The following is a 23382-nucleotide window of genomic DNA, read 5'->3' on the forward strand; positions in this document are numbered from 1 at the left end:
CTCTTCACTCTCTGGCAAGCCAGATGAACAACTGCAAATATAATCTCATTTTCAAAGAACTTGATCTTTCCTCCCAAGGCCCTGACCTAATCCCCCAGATGTGCAGGAAGCCAGGTGTGTTTCCCAGAAGCCCCTTCTAAGCAGGAGGCAATAGTCCCATGGTATGGCTGTGCAGGTGGTACATATTCTAATCAGGGAGACAGAACTTTGAGGGAATGTTTCAGCTTGGGACAGGATGGTAGAACTCTGTGAGAGAAGAGTCCCAGGGAACTCTGGAAGAAACACTGCATAGAAATCTGAGGGTGGTTACAAGGTCCCACCTCCAGAGGCTGTGGACCTGATGTAGAGATTGAGATGTCATCAACCCTACCGGGGTGCATGTTGTGTGACTGTAACTTTGTGCACATGCTACTCTTTCAGCCCTCTGTGAGATTCATCTGTGACCCACTGCTGCTTACAGAATTCCAACTCACAATTGGTACCACTTGACCCCCATAACCCCATTCTTCACTGCATTCCACATACCCCCAGCCCACCCTGACAATCCTCTCCACCAATCCTTTGACTTTTCCTTGAATACTATGTTTAAAATATTAAAAGTGCATTTGGAATCTATGTAGTTATATGATCTCAAAGTTGGAAAGAAGCAAAAAGGTTGCTGAGTCCAATGTCCCGTTTATGCAGGAAAAAAAACAAGCCCTTCGAAGTGGCTTAAACCTTGGCTGGTTAAAATGTTATGAACGAAAGCAATGTTTATTAAGGAAATGTTTGGTTTTTTCTCCTGATACATGGAATAAGCACACCTCAGAAACAAGATGAAAAAAGAGGGAAGTTTTGGTGAACAAAGACTGACTGAAACAGCAAAGGTTTTTCTTTTAATTTGACTGCACATTAAGCTGGTGGTTGAGTGAATAATTTACAAAGTAATGCACATGACTCCATAAGTGAATGGAATACTTTATATAAATAAAATTATAATGTTTCTTGACCTCTTTCAACACACACAAAAAACCCCAGAGAAGTTCATTGAAATAACTGAAATATACAGGACTAAAGACAATTATAATTTATTGAGTTATCAATAGAATACATTAGATTTTTAATTTTTGTCAAGCTGTTAGACGTAAAGTGGTCTGTCACTGTTGTTATGTTTGTTTCTGTTTTGGATTGTTCATTTTTACTTTTCCCTTATTACTGGTAAGGTAAAGCATATTTTTATATTTTTTAGGCCATTATAAGCCATTATGTTTTCTCTTCTGTCAAGTGGCTATATATAACCTTGGGTCATTTAAATTGACATTTTTATTGATTTTTAAGGTTCTTTATGTATTATGGATACCAATCTTTTATCTGTCTTTTCCTTCACCAAAAAATATTTTTAAAAGACTTACCTTAACAAGCCCATTAAAGTATTTATTTTCCCCAAGAGACATATTAATTGTTACTATTTTTGTCATTAAAGATGATGATGAGCAATAAGTAGCAACTTTATTACATAGGGTCACATCCTTGCAATCTAGATTCATGGATGAGTCTGCATACACCCAATTTTTTCATGGAAGGAAGAGCCCCAGTCACTGGTTCTAGAGATCTCCTTTGTCTTACGATTTTCTTTCTTTGAGGAGTACAGGTTGCTTCTGAATCCCCTAGCACTGAGCCTTTGGGAAGAGAAGTAAGAGAAATAAACCAGAGACTATATTAAATTCCACATATTTTTTAAATATAATTGTTTTATTTTTGTTTAATTGCAATCAATAAATATTACTCAGTATATATTTAAGATGCACAATGTGATAATTTGATAAATGTGTACATTGTGAAATGATATCAACATCAAGCTAATTTATATATCTGTCACCTTCTTTTATGTGTGCGTATGGTGGGGGACACTTAAGATCTACTACCTTAGCACATTTCAAGTATACAATACAGCCTTGTTAACTATAGTCACCAACATCATTATGCTATGTTTGAGATCCTCAGAAGTTGCTCATCTTATAGCCGAAAATGTGTACATTTTGACCATCTCCCTATTTCCCCCACCTCCTACCCTCTGGCAATCACCTTTCTACCCTCTGCTTCTGTGAGTTTGACATTTTTACATTCCACATGTAAGCTAGATCATGCAGTATTTGTCCTTCTGTATCTGGTTTATTTCACTTAGACTACTTTTCTTCATGTTCATCCCTGCTGTAGAAAGACAGGATTTCCTTCTTTTTCCTTCTTCTATCAATTAATCCATTGACAGACACTTTGGTTGTTTCCATAACTTGGCTATTGTGAATAATACTGCAACAAACATGGGTGTGCAGATATTTCTTTGACATTTTAATTGCATTTACTTTGCAATGGAATTAATAGCCGTAAGTGGGATTTATGGAGCATACAGTGGTTCTACTCTTCATAAGAACTTCCAAGTTGTTCACCTTAATGGCCATGCCAATTACACTCTTACTAATAGTGCACAAGGGTTCCCTTTTCTCCACATCCCACCAGCATTTGCTATCTCTTATCTTTTTGATAATAGCCATCCTAACAGGTGTGACGTAATATCCCAATGTGATTTTTATTTGCACTTCCCTGATTATTAGTGCTGTTGAGCACTTTTTAACATACCCATTGGTCACTCATATGTCTATTTGTGAGAAATATCTATGCAAATCTTTTGCCTATTTTTAATTGGCTTGTATGTAGTTATTTGGTTTTGTTTTCTTCTTAGAATTTTGCTAAGTTGTGTGGATTTTTAATTTTTTAATATAAATTCCTTATCAAATGTATAGTTTTCAATATTTTCTCATATTCTGCTGGTTGTCTTTTCATTTTGTCAATGGTTTTCTTTGCTGTGAAGAAATGTTTTAGTTTGATATAGTCCCATTTGTTTGTTTTTGGTGTCTGATTTTCATGTCATATTTTTAAAAATCATTGCCAAAACCAAAGAGATTTTCCCCTATGTCAAAGAGCTTTTCCCTTATGTCTTAGTCTAGACATTTTACAATTTCAGTCCTTACATTCTTTCATTTCTAGCTAAGTTTTGCCTGTGATATAAGAGTTCAGTTATATTCTTTTACATGTGGATTTCCAGTTTCCCAACACCATTTATTGAAAGACTGTACTTTCATCATTGGATATTTTTGGAACTTTTGTCAAAGATATAACCTTATAGGCATGGGTTTGTTTCTGGGTCCTATATTCTGGGCCATTAGTCCATATCTCTGTTTTTGTTTAATGCCAATGCCATATTTTTGAAATTACCACTGGTTTGTAATATAGTTTGAAATCACGATGTATGATTCCTCCAGCTCTGTTCTTGCTCAAGATTGTTTGGGCTATTCAGGGTCTTTTGTGGTTTCAGGTGAAGTTTAGGACTGTTTTATCTATTTTCATGAAAAAATGCCATTAAATTTTTTATATGGATTGCATTGAATCTTCAGCTCGCTTTGGGTTGTATGAATATTTTAACAATATTAATTATTCCAGTCCATGCACATAAGACATCTTTCCATTTAGTTGTACCCTTTTCAGCTTCTTTAATCAATATCTTATAGTTTTCACTGAACAGGTCTTTGATTTCCATGGTTAAATTTTTTTCTCTAAGTATTTTTTTATGCTATTGGTAAATGAGAATATTTTCTTAATTTTTTTTCAAGTAGTTTAATAGTATATACAATTGCAACTGATTTTTGTCAGCATCTCTTAATGAGGACACTGAGGAAGAAACAGAAGAACTAATATGTAAGTAATAATTGCAGTAAGAACACAAATATTCTACACAAACTGAGATTTAGAATTTGCAAAGCACTTTGTATTATTAGATCTTATCTCATTGGATCTTCCTAGAAATAGCCTTAGTATTTTCTATATTTCACAGAGAGGGAAATCAGTTTGGGGGAGTGTCTGACAAAGTTCATACAGCCAACAATTAGCAAGGCAGGGGTTCAAACTTATCATCTTCTAGGCCTAGATCCTTTCATCTGTTATTTGAGGGCAGATACATTTTGATGAATTGGCATATAAGCTTACTCTGCTAGAGCTTCAGTTCACTAACAGAATCACAAAATACATTTTATATGTAAATTGCTTGTTCTGTTAAAATTGCAATTACTTTCCCAACTTTTAAAAAGTAAAATGATGAGAGCAAAAGCCAGTAAATTATAAGTAAAATTATCTTCAAGCCGACCTAATAGATGAGAGTCCAGATTTTCATCAACGATTATTGAAGTCCATTTGCACAAGAATTTCCTTGCTCCACACAAGCAGCCACATTAATTGTTATTGTAATGATAATGATTATAATAAAACTTGCTTTATTCATTCTTCACTAACCAGCCTTGATACATAAACCATACAGAATGGTTTGCTTCCCTCAAATACACATTTTGACATATGTATTTTTTTTCTTAAGAGTTGCATGAGTCCTTGAACTTGTCCGGAAGAGACTTCTAGGATAATGACAGGCAACACAAGCTAAATTTTGCATTGTTATGTTCTCACAAACTGTCACCAAATGCCTGGCTCTGTGAGGCCTTTGCTGATCTTTGGGTCCACTCATAATGCTGCCCTTCAGAACCTGAATAAACTCAGATGCTCAGCCACGGCTTCCAGAATCCATTTCTCTTAAGTCTCATTGTCCCGTGGTAAATATCTTTTTTTTAATGTCCCCTTTTCATTTTATTTTTGCTTATTGAAATACCATGTTAAGATTTGGCTAAAATAAAAAGTTAAGGCCTTTTTCCAATACTGTTCCTTCCCTTTTGCATGTGAAAATGTCACTCTGTAACTCATTGTCATCAGCACACTACACTAGCTGCTTGGGAATGCCTTACCTGCCCTAGGAGCCTGCAAGCTCCTTGAGGGAAGGGACCGATAGGTCACAGACAGTCTTTTGTAAGCCTGGACTATGTTCATATTAATGCTCTTGCTCTTTGTTAAGGGCCAGAGTAACAGATATGCTGCAGAGGATGTACTGTGGTTTCCTGCATCAGTACAGATGCAGCTTCTCTTCAGACTCTGAGTAGCAAGTGATGACCATACAGGCATTTTACCATGCCATTCTCATCACCTCAGCAATCGGAAACACTGATCCCAAAGGAAAGATAATCATAGAGCACTCAGGGTAAAGAGACAGACTGCTCACTCATTCAACAAATATCTATTGGGCATCTTCCATGTGCCAGATACTATCCCAAGGGCTTGGGGATAGGAGGGTGGATGAGGGCCTGAGACTCACAGTGCTTACAAAGAGAGGATAGGTACAGATCATCCATCAAATAAATAAATGAAACAAGTCACATGTTTAATGGGAGAAATGGTATATAAAAAAATCAAATAAGGTGACTATAGTTAACATTAATTGCTTGTACATTTCAAAATAGCTAGAAGAGAATAAGTTGAATGTTTCCAGCATAATGAAAAGCTAAATAGTTAGGGTGATAGATATCCTAATTTCCCTGATTAAAATTATATGAATGTATAACCCTAATTACCCTGGTTTGATTATATGAATGTATAAAGTTATTGCATGTACTCTCAAAATATGTACATCAAATAGGTATAATATAAATAAATAAATAATAGGCTGGGTGCAGTGGCTCACACCTGTAATCCCAGCACTATGGGAGGCTGAGGCGGGTGGATCATGAGATCAGGAGTTTGAGACCAGCCTGGCAACACAGTAAAACCCCATCTCTACTAAAAGTACAAAAATCAGCCAGGCGTGGTGGCAGGTGCTTGTAGTCCCAGCTACTCAGGAGGCTGAGGTAAGAGAATCACTTGAACCCAGGGGGCAGAGGTTGCAGTGAGCCAAGATTGTGCCACTGCACTCCAGCCTGGGCAACAGAGTGAGACTCCATCTCAATAAATAAATACATAAGCAGGAAAAGGAGACAAGAGTTTAGTGGTAATATTATATAAGGTGGTCAGAAGGGGCTTTCTTGAGAAGATGTCTTTGGAGCAATGACCTGAAGAGGTGATGAAGTGATCCAGACACATATTTAGAGTAACTTACATCTAGTCAGAGGAATGGCAACTGCAGAGGCCCAAGGAGGTAGCAAGCATTGCATGTTGGAGGAGGGGTAAAGAGTCTAAGATAACTGGTATGGAGACAGAAAGGAAAAGGTTATTGGCATCATGGGGAGCCAGATAAGAGAGGGATTTCTAGGCCATTTTAAGGACAGGCTTCTACACTGAGCAAGTCGCAAAATTTAAGACTGTTTTAAGCTAAGGAGAGATGTCATCTGATTTGTGTTCTAAAACAGTTGCTCAGTCTTCTGCCTCGAAAGTAGGGGGACGGGATAGCCCCAAGGACATTATTAGTTGGGAGGACCCTGCACTGATCTAGCAAAATACAATGGCATCTTGCTGTGGAAGGGGGTAAGTGGATTGATTCCATATTCATTAATGGATTGGAGATGGTAGGGGAATGTTGAGAAAAAGAGGTCAAAGATTACTCTAGCATCAGCAGGTTAGAATGGGCGCTTTATGAAGTGGGAAAACTACTAGAGAGCAAGTTTGTATATTTGCTGTACGTGGGGAAGATTAAGGGTTGGGTTGTAGTCATGCTAAGTTTGAGATGCTGATTAGACATATGCAAAGAGCTACTGATCAGGCAGTTCATTTAATAAACCAATCTGAAAGTCCAAGAAACAGTTCTGGGCTTAAAAAAAATACATTTGTTATTTATCCACAATAGGAATGCTTTTTCACAAAAAAAAATATTAACCCTTGATGAGAAAATGTCCGAAGATGGAGACCCGGGCATTTCAATATCAAGAATTCCAAAAAAGACTAAGGTGTGAGCAGAAAGAACAAGAAAAACAAGGAGAGTTTCATGTTCCAGAAATAAGTGAACATAATACTTTTAAAGGAAAGCCATTATAAGATGGCTACAGCTTCTCTTGAAAACGTGATTGGTTGCTTGGTCCTTCAAGGCTGCTGCATCTCAAAACAGCCGGACAAAGGTAGTATAGAAAAATGAAAAAAATAAAAGTATCTATCAGCATCCTTCTCTGTTCCTGTGTTCCATTGACAAAAGTCTTCCTGGTGAGTAGATTCCTGGTTTGACTCTACCAAGTATCAGCCAGATGATTTTCAAAAGAGTTTTACCACCCAGCCTGTGTATGCAGCCAGAGGCTCCGTGGATCCCAGCAAGGCTGGAGCTTCTCAGGCTCTAACTGCAGTGGGCCTGATGGAAACTATGACCTAAACTAGGTCCTCACCCAGGAAAAGGTGAAAGCTGGGCTTTGTAACCATCAGGATAGTCTGAACCACCTGTGGTGCTATTCTGGCTAGGAGGCAAATGCATAAGCTTCAGGAAGCATTTAACAACAAGTAGTTATGGAAATGTGCTTAAACTTGGTCCATTTCTTCTGTGAAGAAATGAGAAGTCTTTTGTTGCATTGCTCTTTCTCAATTCCACCAAAAAACCTACTTGTCTTTCTTGCTTAGTCATATATCATCTCTTTCATAAAGCCTTTCTAAACAGTATCAGCCATTCTTCCTCTTTTCTGTCTCAGTGCCTGAACTGCTCAATTAAGGATATGATTTTGAATTTAAGAATTCTGGGATTCCAGGTTTGATTTTACCAACTATCAGCCAAGTGAATCTGAGTAGACCATTCTTCCTTTCTTAGTATCGTTTCAATTTATTACTTCGTGTAAGCTAGAGAAAATTATATTTGCTTGCGGTATCACTTAAGAAGATCATTAGGTTACCACATGTGACAATACTTCGATAAACCATAACATTGTGCACATCATCGTCATCATCATCATCATCATTCTATCTTTGTTTCCTGTGATTGAGACTTTGAGGCCAAGAATGACGCATCTCCTTTTATCTGTCCCCCAAATTTCCAGTGCAATGATAAGCCACTTAATGACAACTGTTGGCCTAACCAAACTTGGGAGAGAAAAAAAATTACAAATCCTTTGCTTCAAATTCTTTGTGGAACTCGGTTAGCCATAAATAAATAAATAAGCATATGAAAATAAATTACAAATCCAACTGCGTGCCTTGCCCTGAACTGTTTGACGTTAGAAACCAAGCCTCCCTCTTTCAAAATTGAAATATAAAACATTATGTGTGATTATTTTTTCCCTTTTAAATACAGATCTGTGGTTGCAGAAATAATTTAATATACTGCACTGCACTTCCCCTGCAAGTGTGCCAATTCTGACTACATGTTTCCAGATGCCCTTGTTTGTTGTGGTTCTTTGACCAGTACCTGGCCAAGGAGCTGAATGGCTTGTCTCTGTAGGTAGCTCTGGCCAGCAACACTCTGCCAATAGGTGCTCTAGGTACAAACAGCACCCACAGGATCACTCACCTGAGGTCAGCCTTCTGGAGTCCCTCTGGACCCCCAAGCTCAGCACCTGTGCCTTATGTTTAAGAGCCAAGAAATTAAGGAAGAAGTTGAACAGGCTAAGATAGTCCAGCAGGCAACAAGCCTAAAACAGATTTAATAAAAGATTTCATTCCTTTTCACTATGTTTTTGTGAGATATTTCATGGGAATTGCCACTTAGGAGGTACATGCAGCCAACCTGGGGTATGGACAACCACAAGCTTAAGGCTTTCAAAGGCTGACTCCTGGTCTATATGCAGAAAATCTCAAGGAGTAGAGACTGCACCCAAAAATCTCCAGCCCATGAGCTTTTAGCAACAGTGTGAGAGTGGGCACTAGAAAGTCTATTGTTTGAGTACAGAGATTTAAACTGTAGTTGAAATGCAACAATTTATTCACTATTGCCTTGGACAAGTATGTTTCTCTCTGCAGGCCTCAGTATTTCCATCTCTAAACTGAGAGTCCTCAGGTGTAAGGCATTTTTTAGTTATACTCTTGTTATGTGCTCTGCAGAGGCAAACAACTGTTGTATGGCGAAAAAACAGCACTCAATTTTGAGCCACACATCCTGGGTTCCCATCAGCTGTGGTATTTACTACCTTTTGGCTGCATAATTTTACCCAAGTTTTCCCCTTCCTGGTGTTCAATTCCCACAAAGAAAGAACTGAGCAAACACGCCAAGCTCCATTTTGGCTCTCTGACATCCTAGTTCACTGTACTCCTTTGTTTTATATGGGACAGCAAGGCTGTGTCCTACACCCCATCAGCTGACACATCTAGAGAAAAAGAACCCTATAAAAACTTCCAAGGAGCAATCAGAGTGCTCTCTTTAAACCCTCTCACCTTAGAAAGACTCCAAAACTTCTCTCCCATATCCCTTTGCTCAGGAGAAAAGATTAAGGCATAGTCATAGCTATAAGGACACAGGAAAATGAGCTGCCTTGAGGTGAATCAAAATCTTCACCTTTTACTTTTAGTTTTACACTTACCTGTGTGTATTGGGGAGTAGTGATAGGGTTAAGACTCAACATTTACCTCCTGAGTCTTCCAGTTGCTCAGTGCTGTCAGCTTTACACATGCATTCAGTGTCCCAATTACATCTTGGGTTCCAGCCCAAACACTTTTGCTCTGGTTGCTCCCATCGACTTGAAAATCTGTGTGTCTTCTCCAGCCCAGTGCTCTGCAATAGCAGATAATCATAATCATACTGTTACTGCCAACAATAATAATAACACAGCTATAGCTTATTAATTTGTCATTATGGGCATAGTAGTGCAATGTGATTTGCATACATATCTCATCTATGTATCTCTTAAAGTTGGACTCCATGTAAAGATTTTTTGGTATTTCTCACCTTAGGACAAGAAGAATGATAGGCACTCAAGAAATGATAGATTAATTATCTCATTTAACCATCACATTGGATTGGAGGAAAATATGTCAAGAGATGCTCAGAATCCTCTCAAGGTCACACAGCTAATGTAAATATCAGAGCTAAGATTCAAACAAAAGTCTACAAGATGATAAATTTCTTCAGGATCTGTATTGCAACAAATTACTTGCACAAACTTCAAGTTTTAAGAAAAAACTCTCAGGGAAAAAGGCATCAGGTTTTAATGAGAGCTGGATAAACTGGGAGTAGCTAGTAAAAGCAGCCTGGAAGTAGAAATTTCTACATGTGTGTTTTGTTGGAGAAATTGAAGGGGGCAGTGTACATGATAGTAGAAGAATTGCTGGTCGAATACCCTTTTCTCTTCTGCTTGAAAGGCCTCTCCCTTTTAAGTACATATTGATTAGAGTCCAAATATCTCAATTCTATTCTTAGCCCAGCACTTAATTACAACGGATTCTCAGTTAAGCCTGATGGTTCAGTTCCCCACCATCCTCCACCTCTACCCCCTTTTAACACAGAGATCAGAATAATGCATCAGAATGGCTTTCTTTTTCAAAGAAATGATGATCTACAAGAAAAATATATTAACAACATTGTGTTCATGTTAAACATTTTAACCTTAATGACCTAGAGTCATTTTTCTTGGCAGACAAAATTTCAATAACTAACTTAAAAAATAGAGTTATATGACATTTATGGTTATATAATAATATTAATAACAATTGCAACAACAATAATAATAATCAATTTTAAGCACTTGCTATGTGCCATGCACTATGCTAAAACAATTACATGCATTATTTTATTAAATCCAATCCACATCCTATAAAGTTGTTACCAATATTATTCCTACTTTGTAGAACTTGGCCTAAGAAAGGTGAAGAAATATGCCCAAGGTCACGGAAGCTAGTGAGTGAAAGAATTTGGAATTTTTCTGGCCCTAGAGTCTGAGTTCTTAATTGCTAACACAAACTGATTCTACTGGGAGAAACAGGATGACGCTTCAAGAGCTGTAAGATATACGTCTGGGACTCAGAGGGGTTAACTACCAAAGGAAACACGTAATATGAGTAGAACAAGAAAATGCACATGTGAATGACTTTGATTTTTTTTTAATAAATTAGGAAAATTTAAGCCACTGCTCTGCATGTCACAGAATTTTACATTGGGAGGAGGAGACCTCAGTGACCACCAGCAGCAGATGTTAAAGCCTCTTTCACTTGAATATCAATTCATAGTTATCTGGCAAAGCTTATTCCACAATATAGTTACATAGTTTCTTGTGAAGTACTTAGACTTGGACACTGTAGTACAGAATGCTTAAGTGTCTGGCTTCAGATCACAAAGTTAATACATGGAAGTGCCATGTGTCAAATCTTTGTCATTCTGTTCCAGTTACAGGATTCTTTCTTATAGATAAAAAAGAGATTGATGAATTTTAAGCATCTTGACAAAAGTTACAGTTATTTGGTAGCATTGTCAACATGGTTTTTAGAGACAGTGGGAAAAAAATCAGAGAGAGCAAAAATGTGTTTTGGATAATTCATCAGAAATATTGTAACAACATTTAGGTCTTTCAGAGGGAACTGCACACTATTAAATGTACCAAACCATGACCAGCAAATACATAGGTTTTTGGCTTTCAAGGACTGAAATTATGTAGCGTCTCCTGGACATAGGGGAAAGGATCCAGAATTTTCCTTCTTCACACATAGAAATAAAATCACAGAAGATATGGAGGTCAAGAACTTCAATTAAAATCTTGCACAGTTTTCTCTACGACATTGTGAGATCCATCAGTAAATCCTTTTAGGATACTAAGGCTGAGTTATGAGTATGAATTCAAGCACTGGGAACCACCCTGTGTGTGTATCTATCAAAATATTCAATCCAAATGGAATCCAGATCATAGGGGAGGAATAAGTCTGAGAGGCAGCATTGTTACTTATATCACAAATCATTAATTTTCTTTCCATTTAATAAATTCCACTCCAGGTGAAACACTCAAGTTGTGGAAACATACAAGATCAGTTTCTGTTAGTGACTATCATGGACATGCAAGATGAGGACTGGCCTTGAGCTTTCTTATGGAAGCTCATTTGGGGCGTCAGTTCCGGGCTTGTATGTAACTTAGATTTTGTGTGTGTGTGTATGTTTTTTACTCTACCCTAGTGATGTTTTCCAGACTGAATCCACTATTGTGGTTTCTACAGAAAAAGGGGAAAGCTAGACTAATAATACTCCATGGTGTCTATAGTTTCCTGCTCCATGTGTGGACTTAGGAAGTGAAGAGGAATGAATGTCACATCGTGTGGGCTCCTCCAGCAAAGCAAGGGTTTGGGGAAGGGCTTAGGAATGGCTTTGGGAGGGTAGGCCCTGAATTGTGTGTTGGTGAAGAGGCTAGGATAGTCAAAGCATCACACTTTGATTACTTTCTCTGCTTGTCTCAAGGTCTGACTCCCTGCTGTTCCTCAAATATGACAGGTACCCTCCTGCCTCAGGATCCTTGCACTAGCTGTTATCTCTACTCACAATACTCTTCTTCAAACTGACTCCCATAACACCTCATTCAAATGCTATTCTTTTTCAGTGAGGCTCACTCTGATCACCCTATTTCAAACTGCAATTTGCATCCTCCCTAAATCCTCATTTTCTCCACACTTATTACTTTCTAATAAACTTGTTTATTTATTTAAAAATTTTTAGGTCCCTCTGAGAAGGTATGCTCTGAAAAAGAGAGGATTTTTATCTACTTTGTTTATGGATAAATCCCAAGCACACAGAACAGGGCTGGCAAAGGATACTGGCACTCAAATATTTTTTAAATAAGTGGGTTTTTTTCCATATTGTTTCCTTTAATTACTTTATTATATTAGGATGTAAAACCTGTCAATATACGTCCTTTAAAAGTTATTTTTTTCTGCTGGTATGGTGGCTCATGTCTGTAATCCCAGCACTTTGGGAGACTGAGGTGGGCCTATCACTTGGAGTTCAGGAGTTCAAGACCAACCTAATCAACATAGCGAAACCCTGCCTCTACAGAAAAAAAAAATTAGCCAGGCTTGGTGGTGCATGCCTGTAATTCTAGCTATTTGGGTGGCTTAGGCAGGAGGATTGCTTGAACCTGGAAGGCAGAGGTTGCAGTGAGCCAAGATCATGCCACTGCATTCCAACCTGGACTACAGAGTGAAACCCTGTCTCAAAATAAAATAAAGTTATTTTTTTCCAAAGGTACCAATTCAGTAAACATGCTCAAAGGATACAACTATACCTACCCACAAGTCATTTTAGTTTTACAAATATATAATTAGTCAAACCAAAAAAGGCATGTTGGACGGATGAATGAATGTTAAGCCAATGTTAAGTAACCTTTAAGGAGAAAGGGTAAGGAGTCAGAGGTGCTTGTATATATCATCCTCCAGGAGCCAGGCATTGGGAAACACCACTTTACAAATAAAAACCTGAGATTCTGAAAACTTAAGTGACTTACGTAGGTTATACAGCTAATAAAAAGAAGTGGTACGATATAGGTTCATTATTCTTGACTCCAAAGCCTATGATTTACTGCAACATAGTGTACTATCTTCAAACTGCAAATTCTTCAGAAATGGTTATTGTAGATAATTTACATGTTGGACACAGAGGTGAGCATCCTTTCTTCAGGACTAAGGGACTCCTTTTCCCAGATGTTGGGATTCCTGTACACTAACAGCTCTTTAGCTACCAACTGCCCTCTACTGAAGGGAGCCTCCTCACCACAGGTCACACCCCTTCCCAGGGTCAGCCCATATCCAATACTTGTCAATGTGGGGTACAAAGACATGGCCTCCATGCTTCATGTGGAATAACTCTGAAGGCCATCCCAGCTCCAGTGCTTCCCATGGGACTGATAAAAGCCTCTGTTGTGACTGCATCAGACCCAACTCCTCCCTTTGCCCAGTCCCAGTGCCTTCACACTCCCACAGGTGCATCTCCCAAAAGCACCGCTTGATGAACTTCTGACACACAAATCTCAGCCTTGGAGTCTTTTACAGGGAGCCTGATCAATGTCAATACATTAGGTGGTGGTGTTGAGTTCAGAGATTAGTGAACTCAACAATACCAGCAGCATATTCCTTAGATAAGGTCCCAGACCATGTGCAGTGTTGGGAACTCCTAGTTTCACTAAGTTTGAGGCAGTCTCTCCTAACTTCCAGAAAAGCACTTCGGTAAAAACAACTATGATACGTAATTTCACGCTTGTGAGATCACCTGTTGACTACCTTGGTAGTACATTACCAATTTGACATTTGTATTGGTCCATTCTCACATTGTGATAAAAAAATACCTGAGATTGGGTAATTTATAAAGAAAAGAGAACCAATGGCTCATGGTTCCGCAGGCTGTAGAGGAATCATAGCAGCTTCTGCTTTAGGGGAGGTCTCAGGAAGCTTACAGTCATGGCAGAAGACAAAGGGGTATCTTACATGGCAGGCATGGGAGCATGACAGCAAAGGGGGAGATGCACACTTTTAAACAACCAGAACTCATAAGAACTCACTCACTACCATGAGAACAGCACCAAGGGAATGGTGCTAACCCATTCATAAGAAATCTATCCCCGAGATCCAATCGCCTCCCACCAGGTCCCACCTCCAACATTGAGGATGACTACTCAACAGGAGATTTGGTGGGGGGCAGGTGGAGAGGTGGGCACAGATCCAAACCACATCAACAGTAATCACAGCCAGCAAGTAACTTACCCTGAAACTCCTATATTCAATAAATAAGACCAACATTGAGCTGGGAATTATGCTTCATTACAAGGAAGTCAAAGATACATAAACCTAGTTCTAGCCTCAAGTAGTTCTTGGTTTAGAAAATGATTCTCTAACTTTTGTTCACCAGAACCACCCAACAAGCTTGTTAAAAACTCTCATGCTTGGTCTTGGAATTGGAACTAAGAATGATTTCTTCTGAGTTCTAATATTAATATTGTGACACAACTGATGTATGAACCACTTGTGAGAAGTTCAAATCCCAAAGATGATATAAAACATACATTGCTAGGTCTAACCTTACTAAGCACCAGAAACTGTGCTAGAATCTGTGAAAATTTTTACACTATAGTCCATGGATGTGGAATGCAGTCAACATCCATGGACTATAGTCCAAAGTATATAAAGACATATAATCTGCTAGAAGTGATAATATTCCAATAAATCTATATATGTTTAATAAAAAACCGGAGGGGACTCAAGATGGCGCTGTGAGAACAACCCAGGATTGGAGCCCGCGTTGAATTCGCAAACGGTGAGTCAGTGCTGCATTTCCAGACTGATCTTTGTTGCCCACAGAACGGGGAAACTCCCAAGTATAAAAAGACACGGGACGCCAGGCAGTAGGTCTGCCTGGCGAAGCCGGCAGCCGGGGCGGCGGCGGCCGGCCCTACCCAGCAATCCCCACAGGGCACGCTTGTCCGGGTGCCTTGTTGAACCGGCAACCTGAGACTTGAGAGGGCTGGACTTGAGACTGAACGAGACTCGCACAGTAGCCCAGCCCAGGGGATTGCAGGGACAGATCGCTTGGGATACCCAGTGGGACGAACAAAACCACAATTTCAAACTATCCCGGGCAGACGGTCCGAGACGCTCTGTGGGGGAGGGGCGTCCAACACTACGGAGGCAACCTGCCCCAACTGAGATACACGCCCACTGCTGACGCAGCCAACCGTTGCCGAGGCAACCCGCCCCAACTGAGATACACGCCCACTGCTGACGCAGCCAGCCGTTGCCGAGGCAACCCGTCCCTACTGAGATACACGCCCACTGCTGACGCAGCCTGCCGTTGCTGAGGCAACACGCTACAACGAAGAGACTCCGCCGCAGGGCGTGGCGGAGACCACAGCAGAGCCGGCAGGAACAGCGCGAATCACACAACAGCAGGGCGGAGCCTCGGCAGCCAAACAGTGGCTAGTCTGCCTTTGAGCTGGGCAGGACACCTGATCGGACATCCAAAAATAAAGCCCAAACCCCTCAACACAGAGCATTTGAGAAAAAAAAAAAAGGGTTGTTTAATGAGCTGTGTTGCAGCAGAATCAAACATAGCAGCCTAACAGCCCTGAATGAACAACAGAGTGCACAGCTCAGAAATTAAACCCCTATAAAGTACAAACTGTCTCCTCAAGCAGCTCCCTGACCCCTATATATCCAAAAGACTGTCATTAGGCAGGCATCATCCTGGGACAAAGAGAGCAGAAAAAGAAACTGGTAGCATCCCTCGCTGTGCCACGGCTACTAGAGGTGCACCCCAGACAAGCAGGGTCTGGAGCGGACCTCAACAGTCGTACAGCGAAGGGGCTAGACTGGTAGAAGGAAAACCAAGCAACAGAAATACTTCATCATCAACATTCTGGGTGTCCACTCAGAGACCCAAACGAAAAGTCAGCAACTACGCAGACGACCAGCGGACAAATCCACAAAGATGGGAAGAAACCAGCGCAAAAAGGAGGAAAACACCCGAAACCAGAACACATCGCCTCCTAGAAAGGACCAAAACTCCTCACCAGCAAGGGAACAAAGCTGGACGGAGAATGACTGTGACGAAATGACGGAATTAGACTTCAGAAGATGGATAATGAGAAACTTTTGTGAGCTAAAAGATCATGTATTAAATCAATGCAAAGAAACTAAGAACCTTGAAAAAAGATTTTAAAAAAGATTCGAGGAAATGATAACAAGAATGGATACCTTAGAGAGGAATATGAATGAATTAAAGGAGCTGAAAAACACAATACGAGAACTTCGTGAAGCAAACGCAAGTTTCAATAGCCGAATTGACCAAGCAGAAGAAAGAATATCTGAAGTCGAAGACCAACTCAATGAAATAAAACGAGAAACCAAGATCAGAGAAAAAAGCGCAAAAAGGAATGAACAAAGTCTCCAAGAAATGTGGGACTATGTGAAAAGACCTAACCTACGTTTGATAGGTGTACCAGAATGTGACGAAGAGAATGAATCCCAGATGGAAAATACTCTTCAGGACATCATCCAGGAAAATTTCCCCCACCTAGCAAGACAAGCCAACACTCAATTGCAGGAAATACAGAGAACACCACAAAGATATTCCACAAGAAGAGCAACCCCAAGGCACATAATCGTCAGATTCAACAGGGTTGAAATAAAGGAGAGAATACTAAGGGCAGCCAGAGAGAAAGGTCGGGTCACCCACAAAGGGAAGCCCATCAGACTCACAGCAGATCTCTCGGCAGAAACACTACAAGCCAGAAGAGAGTGGGGGCCAATATTCAACATTCTTAAAGAAAAGAACTTTCAACCCAGAATTTCATATCCAGCCAAACTGAGCTTCAGAAGTGAAGGAAGAATAAAATCCTTTGCGAACAAGCAAGTACTCAGAGATTTTGTCACCACCAGGCCTGCTTTACAAGAGCTCCTAAAAGAGGCACTACACATAGAAAAGATCAATCAGTACCAGCCATTCCAAAATCACACTGAATGCTAAAGAGCTTCAACATAATGAAGAATCTACAACAACTAACAGGCAAAACAGCCACTTAGAATCAAAATGGCAGTATCAAATTCACACATAACAATATTAACCCTAAATGTAAATGGACTAAATGCACCAATCAAAAGACACAGACTGGCAAATTGGATAAAAATCCAAAACCCATCAGTGTGCTGTATCCAGGAAACCCATCTCACATGCAAGGATACACAAAGGCTCAAAATAAAGGGATGGAGGAAGATTTACCAAGCTAATGGAAAGCAAAAAAAAGCAGGAGTTGCAATTCTCATCTCTGATAAAATAGACTTTAAAGCAACAAAGATCAAAAGAGACAAAGAAGGCCATTACATAATGGTAAAAGGATCGATACAACAAGAAGAGCTAACGATCCTAAACATATATGGACCCAACACAGGAGCACCCAGATACATAAGGCAAGTTCTTAATGACTTACAGAAGGACTTAGACTCCCACACAATAATAGTGGGAGACTTTAACACTCCACTGTCAATACTAGACAGATCAACCAGACAGAAAATCAACAAGGATACCCAGGGCTTGAACTCAGACCTGGAGCAAGCAAACCTGGTGGACATTTACAGAACTCTCCACCCCAAATCCACAGAATACACATTCTTCTCAGCACCACATCACACCTACTCTAAAATTGACCACATAATTGGAAGTAAAGCACTGCTCAACAAATGCAAAACAACTGAAATCATAACAAACAGCCTCTCAGACCATAGTGCAATCAAGTTAGAACTCAGAATTCAGAAACTGACCCAGAACCGCACAGCTTCATGGAAACTGAACAACTGGCTCTTGAATGTTGACTGGGTAAACAACGAAATGAAGGCAGAAATAAAGAAGTTCTTCGAAACCAATGAGAATGAAGACACAACGTGCCAGAACCTCTGGGACACATTTAAATCAGTCTCTAGAGGAAAGTATATAGCAATAAGTGCCCATATGAGGAGAATGGAGAGATCCAAAATTGACACCCTATCGTCAAAATTGAAAGAGCTAGAGGAGCAAGATCAAAAAAACTCAAAACCCAGCAGAAGACAAGAAATTACTAAGATCAGAGCTGAGCTGAAGGAGATTGAGACACGAAAAACCCTTCAAAAAATCAATAAATCCAAGAGCTGGTTTTTTGAAAAGATCAACAAAATAGACAGACCACTAGCCAGATTGATTAAAAAGAAAAGAGAGAACAACCAAATAGATGCAATAAAAAATGATAAAGGGGAAATCACCACAGATTCCACAGAAATTCAAACCATCATCAGAGAATATTACAAACAACTCTATGCACATAAACTAGTAAACCTGGAAGAAATGGATAAATTCCTGGACTCCTGTGTCCTCCCAAGCCTAAACCAGGAGGAAGCTGAAACTATGAATAGACCAATAACAAGGTCTGAAGTTGAGGCAGCAATTAAGAGCCTACCACACAAAAAAAGCCCAGGTCCAGATGGGTTCACAGCCGAATTCTACCAGACACACAAGGAGGAGCTGGTACCATTCCTTCTAAAACTATTTCAAACAATCCAAAAAGAGGGAATCCTTCCCAAATCATTTTATGAGACCAACATCATCCTGATACCAAAACCCGGCAGAGACCCAACGAGAAAAGAAAACTTCAGGCCAATATCCATGATGAACATAGATGCAAAAATCTTCAATAAAATATTGGCAAGCCGATTGCAACAGCAAATCAAAAAACTTATTCATCATGATCAAGTAGGATTCATCCCAGGGATGCAAGGCTGGTTCAACATACGCAAGTCTATCAACGTAATTCACCACATAAACAGAACCAAAAACAAAAACCACATGATTATCTCAATTGACGCAGAGAAGGCATTTGACAAAATTCAACAGCCCTTTATGCTAAAAACCCTCAATAAACTCGGTATCGATGGAACGTATCTCAAAGTAATAAAAGCTATTTATGACAAACCAACAGCCAATATCATAATGAATGGGCAAAAACTGGAAGCATTCCCTTTGAAATCTGGTACTAGACAAGGATGCCCTCTCTCACCACTCCTATTCAATATAGTACTGGAAGTTCTAGCCAGAGCAATCAGGCAAGAAAAAGAAATAAAGGGTATTCAAATAGGAAAGGTGGAAGCCAAATTGTCTCTATTTGCAGACGACATGATAGTATACCTAGAAGACCCCATCGCCTCAGCCCAAAAACTCCTGAAACTGATAAACAACTTCAGCAAAGTCTCAGGATATAAAATCAATGTGCAAAAATCACAAGCATTCGTCTACACCAATAACAGACTTAAAGAAAGCCAAATCAAGAGCGAACTGCCATTCGCAATTGCTACAAAAAGAATAAAATACCTTGGAATACAACTCACAAGGAATGTAAGGGACCTCTTCAAGGAGAACTACAAACCACTGCTCAACGAAATCAGAGAGGACACAAACAGATGGAGAAACATTCCATGTTCATGGTTAGGAAGAATTAATATCGTGAAAATGGCTATACTGCCCAAAGTAATTTACAGAATCAACGCTATCCCCATCAAGCTACCATTGACTTTCTTCACAGAACTGGAAAAAACCACCATGAACTTCATATGGAACCAAAAGAGAGCCCGCATAGCCAAGTCAATTCTAAGCAAAAAGAACACAGCGGGGGGCATCACACTACCGGATTTCAAACTATACTACAAGGCTACAGTAATCAAAACAGCATGGTACTGGTACCAAAACAGAGATATAGACCAATGGAACAAAACAGAGGCACCGGAGGCAACACAACATACATACAACTATACAATCTTTGATAAACCTGACAAAAACAAGCAATGGGGCAAGGATTCCATGTTTAACAAATGGTGTTGGGAAAACTGGCTAGCCATGTGCAGAAAGCAGAAACTGGACCCCTTCCTGACACCTTACACTAAAATTAACTCCAGATGGATTAAAGACTTAAACATAAGACCTGGCACCATAAAAACCCTAGAAGGAAATCTAGGCAAAACTATCCAGGACATAGGAGTAGGCAAGGACTTCATGAACAAAACACCAAGAGCATTGGCAACAAAAGCCAAAATAGACAAATGGGACCTAATGAAACTCCACAGCTTCTGCACGGCAAAAGAAACAGTCACTAGAGTGGATCGGCAACCAACAGAATGGGAAAAAATTTTCGCAGTCTACCCATCTGACAAAGGGCTGATATCCAGAATTTACAAACAACTCAAGCAGATTTACAGGAAAAAAACAAACAAGCCCATTCAAAAGTGGGCAAAGGATATGAACAGATACTTTACGAAAGAAGACATATATGAGGCCAACAATCATATGAAAAAATGCTCATCGTCACTGGTCATCAGAGAGATGCAAATCAAAACCACATTGAGATACCATCTCACGCCAGTTAGAATGGCGATCATTAAAAAATCTGGAGACAACAGATGCTGGAGAGGATGTGGAGAAAAAGGAACACTTTTACACTGTTGGTGGGAGTGTAAATTAGTTCAACCATTGTGGAAGACAGTGTGGCAATTCCTCAAGGCCTTAGAAATAGAAATTCCATTTGACCCAGCAATCCCATTACTGGGTATATATCCAAAAGACTATAAATCGTTCTACTATAAGGACACATGTACACGAATGTTCATTGCAGCACTGTTTACAATAGCAAAGACCTGGAATCAACCCAAATGCCCATTGATAATAGACTGGATTGGAAAAATGTGGCACATATACACCATGGAATATTATGCAGCAATCAGAAATGATGAGTTCGTGTCGTTTGTAGGGACATGGATGCATCTGGAAAACATCATCCTCAGCAAACTGACACAAGAACAGAAAATGAAACACCGCATATTCTCACTCATAGGTGGGTGATGAAAAATGAGAACACATGGACACAGAAAGGGGAGTACTAAACACTGGGGTCTATTGGGGGGAAAAGGGGAGGGCCAGTGGGAGGGGGAGGTGGGGAGGGATAGCCTGGGGAGAAATGCCAAATGTGGGTGAAGGGGAGAAGAAAAGCAAAGCACACTGCCATGTGTGTACCTACGCAACTGTCTTGCATGCTCTGCTCATGTACCCCAAAACCTATAATCCAATAAAAAATTTAAAAAAAAAATAAATAAAAAAAAAAAATAATAATAATAATAATAAAAAACCATTACATATTAGATAATATGCTAGCCTCCAAGGTAGCACAAAGATGAATATACATGGTTCTTCTCTAATGAAACTTTTTGTTTCATTAGAGCTAGATAAGAATAATGTCTGCCTCACTTATTTACATATTTGTTGCATTAATTAATTCATTGCTTTATGCATTCAAGAAGTATTTACAAAATAGCTAAGTGAAATGTGCTATCATCATGGCAGAAAAACACGTGGTGAGTACCTACAAAAAAGTAGCAATATCGTACTATGGGAGGGTTGACATCTTAGCTTCCACACATTTTTCAGTATCTAAGTCTTGAATAATTAAAATGCTTCCTATGGCAATCAAATGCAGTCAACTTAAGGTAGTAATCACTATTAACATGTGTAATTGGATAAACCTAATGCACTTTCATTCAAAAATCTGTGGGTAGGGGTCGGTGGAAAGAGTTTTCTTTGGTTTGGCTGATTCAAATGAACTATTTTTGAATTTGGAGAATTTCATAATCACTAGCCTGACTGGCCCGCACTAGCAAATTTCTGGATTTCTAGGAAATTCTCTGGTATGCGTCATAGTGAAGAAATGTTCCAACAAAGAAAGGGGGTAAATGAAGAATCATAATCATTTAGAAAGAATTCACTGAGAACTAGATTTCCGTGTGGTGTGAGAATTGCACAATGTGATTGCAGAACACATGAGATGCATGACAGGTGGGGCTGCCTGCCCTTCCCCTCATCCTCCAGAGCATCAGGGTGAATCAATCCTAGTTCTCGTTTCCATAGGGCACAGTTGGATCACAGACTGAAAACAGACTCCAGACAGCCACTACCAGTTAATTAGAATTGGCATAGAAAATGTTATCTAGTTTTCGTTCCTCCTGCTGCCATTTGGATTTAAGAGTGTGGAGATTGCCCAGGTGTGGTGGCTCACACCTGTAATCCTAGCACTTTGGGAGGCTGAGGCAGGTGGATCACCTGAGGTCAGGTGTTCAAGACCAGCCTGACCAACATGGTGAAACCCTATCTCTACTAAATTCAAAAAAAAAAAAAAATAGCTGGGCATGGTGCACATACCTGTAAGCCCAGCTACTTGGGAGGCTGAGGCAGGAGAACTGCTTGAATCCAGAAGAGGGAGTTTGCAGTGAGCTGAGATCATGCCACTGCACTCCAGCCTGGGCAAGAAGAGTGAAACTATAGAAAGAGAAAGGAAGAAAGAAGGAAGGAAGGAAAAGAAAAGAGAGAGAGGGAGGGAGGGAGGGAGGGAGGGAGGGAGGGAGGGGAGAGAGAGGAGGAAGGAAGGAAGGAAGGAAGGAAGGAAGGAAGGAAGGAAGGAAGAAAGGAAGGAAGGAAGAAAAGAAAGAAGGGAAAAGGAAAGGAAGGAAACAAAGGAAAGAGTGTGGAGATTATGAAATTAGGTCCAGTTCTACCAACCGGAGATTTTCAACTGACTTAATTTCTCTTGATATCGGTTCATTAGTCTTTCTAGCAGATTATCTACCTAACTAATGCCTCTGTGTGTTTATAAAGATCTGGGCAGAAAATATGTGACTCAGCACTGAGAAAAGAAAGTGGGCAAAGGCTAACCTGATCATGGGTAATGGCTTTGTTTGACACGATCCCTGATCCCTCACTTCTGTGCCTCCTCGCCACTAAATACCCCACCTACCTGCAATCTACCTTTTGGCCATTTTGAACTTCTATCATTTTCCTGAACTATTATTTTCCTTTCACTTTATCACTTGTATGCTATAATAAATGCTGTTTTCTCTGTCTGAATAAACATCTCCCTATTCTCACCTCTTTCTTCACCCTTGCCAAATTCGGGACTGCTTATCACTTGAGTACGCCATGTATTCAAATTTGTTCTTTAGCTTTCAGGGCACATCCTCTGTGAGGTTCTTGTTTGTGGCATCGGTCTGGGTTGTACCACATTCTTCCACCACTCCCTGTCATACCCCTATCTCGGCAAGAGCCTTTGGCTGCAC

General features: G+C 39.8%; 1 long non-coding RNA gene across 2 annotated transcripts in view; it reads right to left on the reverse strand.

Annotated features, from left to right (window-relative positions):
• Positions 1-1405: 1405 nt before the first annotated feature.
• The window catches only part of LOC144579497 (uncharacterized), a 229532-nt gene continuing 207555 nt past the window's right edge, over positions 1406-23382 (reverse strand). The window contains exons 1-3 of one of the 2 annotated variants that reach the window (XR_013527191.1): positions 14476-14640; positions 9376-9520; positions 1406-1658 (exon numbers count right to left, since the gene is read on the reverse strand). This is a non-coding gene — a long non-coding RNA (uncharacterized LOC144579497). Of the gene's footprint in view, positions 1659-9375; positions 9521-14475; positions 14641-23382 lie in introns of those variants that run through there. The other variant, XR_013527189.1, reaches the window with a different exon arrangement.

This window comes from Callithrix jacchus, chromosome 1, assembly GCF_049354715.1.
Source record: "Callithrix jacchus isolate 240 chromosome 1, calJac240_pri, whole genome shotgun sequence".
NCBI classification, from domain to species: Eukaryota; Metazoa; Chordata; class Mammalia; order Primates; family Cebidae; genus Callithrix; species Callithrix jacchus.